This window comes from Fusarium oxysporum, chromosome 2 (genome assembly GCF_000149955.1).
Source record: "Fusarium oxysporum f. sp. lycopersici 4287 chromosome 2, whole genome shotgun sequence".
NCBI classification, from domain to species: Eukaryota; Fungi; Ascomycota; class Sordariomycetes; order Hypocreales; family Nectriaceae; genus Fusarium; species Fusarium oxysporum.
In genome coordinates, this window is record NC_030987.1 from 4,776,468 (window position 1) to 4,779,271 (window position 2,804).

The window sequence follows — 2,804 nt, forward strand, 5'->3', positions numbered from 1 at the left end:
GGGTATTACACGGTGGGCTATAACACTCCCCGAAGAGAGCCACATTCCCGCCGCCTTTATCCCCCGGGGAAAACTGATGCTGGCCTGGACTGGAAAAGTGCACTGGGGAGAACCCCAGATGAGATTAACCAAGCCCAAGTCTGGTCATAAACGCTTCCCTTTCAACAATTTCACGTACTTTTTAACTCTCTTTTCAAAGTGCTTTTCATCTTTCGATCACTCTACTTGTGCGCTATCGGTCTCTGGCCGGTATTTAGCTTTAGAAGACATATACCTCCCATTTAGAGCAGCATTCCCAAACTACTCGACTCGTTGAAGGAACTTTACAGAGATTTGGCATCCAACCAGACGGGGCTCTCACCCTCTATGGCGTCCCGTTCCAGGGAACTCGGAAGGCACCGCATCAAAAGTATCCTCTACAAATTACAACTCGGGCCCGAGAGCCAGATTTCAAATTTGAGCTGTTGCCGCTTCACTCGCCGTTACTAGGGCAATCCCTGTTGGTTTCTTTTCCTCCGCTTATTGATATGCTTAAGTTCAGCGGGTATTCCTACCTGATCCGAGGTCAACATTCAGAAGTTGGGGTTTAACGGCGTGGCCGCGACGATTACCAGTAACGAGGGTTTTACTACTACGCTATGGAAGCTCGACGTGACCGCCAATCAATTTGGGGAACGCGAATTAACGCGAGTCCCAACACCAAGCTGTGCTTGAGGGTTGAAATGACGCTCGAACAGGCATGCCCGCCAGAATACTGGCAGGCGCAATGTGCGTTCAAAGATTCGATGATTCACTGAATTCTGCAATTCACATTACTTATCGCATTTGCTGCGTTCTTCATCGATGCCAGAACCAAGAGATCCGTTGTTGAAAGTTTTGATTTATTTATGGTTTTACTCAGAAGTTACATATAGAAACAGAGTTTAGGGGTCCTCTGGCGGGCCGTCCCGTTTTACCGGGAGCGGGCTGATCCGCCGAGGCAACAAGTGGTATGTTCACAGGGGTTTGGGAGTTGTAAACTCGGTAATGATCCCTCCGCTGGTTCACCAACGGAGACCTTGTTACGACTTTTACTTCCTCTAAATGACCGAGTTTGGAGAGCTTTCCGGCCCTGAGTGGTAGTTGCCCACCTCTCTGGGCCAGTCCGGACGCCTCACTGAGCCATTCAATCGGTAGTAGCGACGGGCGGTGTGTACAAAGGGCAGGGACGTAATCAACGCAAGCTGATGACTTGCGCTTACTAGGGATTCCTCGTTGAAGAGCAATAATTGCAATGCTCTATCCCCAGCACGACGGAGTTTAACAAGATTACCCGGACCTTTCGGACAAGGAAGTACTCGCTGGCTCCGTCAGTGTAGCGCGCGTGCGGCCCAGAACATCTAAGGGCATCACAGACCTGTTATTGCCTCAAACTTCCATCGGCTTGAGCCGATAGTCCCTCTAAGAAGCCAGCGTACTGCCAAAGCAATACGGGCTATTTAGCAGGTTAAGGTCTCGTTCGTTATCGCAATTAAGCAGACAAATCACTCCACCAACTAAGAACGGCCATGCACCACCACCCACAAAATCAAGAAAGAGCTCTCAATCTGTCAATCCTCATTGTGTCTGGACCTGGTGAGTTTCCCCGTGTTGAGTCAAATTAAGCCGCAGGCTCCACCCCTGGTGGTGCCCTTCCGTCAATTTCTTTAAGTTTCAGCCTTGCGACCATACTCCCCCTGGAGCCCAAGCACTTTGATTTCTCGTAAGGTGCCGAACGGGTCAAAAAATAACACCGTCCGATCCCTAGTCGGCATAGTTTATGGTTAAGACTACGACGGTATCTGATCGTCTTCGATCCCCTAACTTTCGTTCCTGATTAATGAAAACATCCTTGGCAAATGCTTTCGCAGTAGTTAGTCTTCAATAAATCCAAGAATTTCACCTCTGACAATTGAATACTGATGCCCCCGACTGTCCCTATTAATCATTACGGCGGTCCTAGAAACCAACAAAATAGAACCACACGTCCTATTCTATTATTCCATGCTAATGTATTCGAGCATAGGCCTGCCTGGAGCACTCTAATTTTTTCACAGTAAAAGTCCTGTTTCCCCGCCACACCCAGTGAAGGGCATGGGGTTCCACAGAGGGAAAGGCCCGGCCGGACCAGTACACGCGGTGAGGCGGACCGGCCAGCCAGGCCCAAGGTTCAACTACGAGCTTTTTAACCACAACAACTTTAATATACGCTATTGGAGCTGGAATTACCGCGGCTGCTGGCACCAGACTTGCCCTCCAATTGTTCCTCGTTAAGGGATTTAAATTGTACTCATTCCAATTACAAGACCCAAAAGAGCCCTGTATCAGTATTTATTGTCACTACCTCCCCGTGTCGGGATTGGGTAATTTGCGCGCCTGCTGCCTTCCTTGGATGTAGTAGCCGTTTCTCAGGCTCCTTCTCCGGGGTCGAGCCCTAACCCTCCGTTACCCGTTGCAACCATGTTTGGCCAATACCCAAACATCGAAAGTTGATAGGGAAGAAATTTGAATGAACCATCGCCGGCACAAGGCCATGCGATTCGAGGAGTTATCATGAATCACCAGTGAGCCCCGAAGGGCATTGGTTTTTAATCTAATAAATACATCCCTTCCGAAGTCGGGATTTTTAGCATGTATTAGCTCTAGAATTACCACGGTTATCCAAGTAGTAAGGTACTATCAAATAAACGATAACTTATATAATGAGCCATTCGCAGTTTCGCGGTATAATTGCTTATACTTAGACATGCATGGCTTAATCTTTGAGACAAGCATATGACTACTGG

The 2,804-nt window shown here is 48.5% G+C and overlaps 2 non-coding genes across 2 annotated transcripts in view; both read right to left on the reverse strand.

Annotated features, from left to right (window-relative positions):
* FOXG_19923 overlaps positions 1–875 on the reverse strand; it is a 3,678-nt gene extending 2,803 nt beyond the window's left edge. The window contains exon 1 of the ribosomal RNA XR_001936385.1: positions 1–875. This exon is cut by the window's left edge and continues 2,803 nt beyond it. This is a non-coding gene — a ribosomal RNA (28S ribosomal RNA).
* Positions 876–1,024: 149 nt separating this feature from the next.
* FOXG_19924 lies at positions 1,025–2,804 on the reverse strand. Its single transcript, XR_001936386.1, has one exon. It is a non-coding gene; the product is annotated as an 18S ribosomal RNA (ribosomal RNA).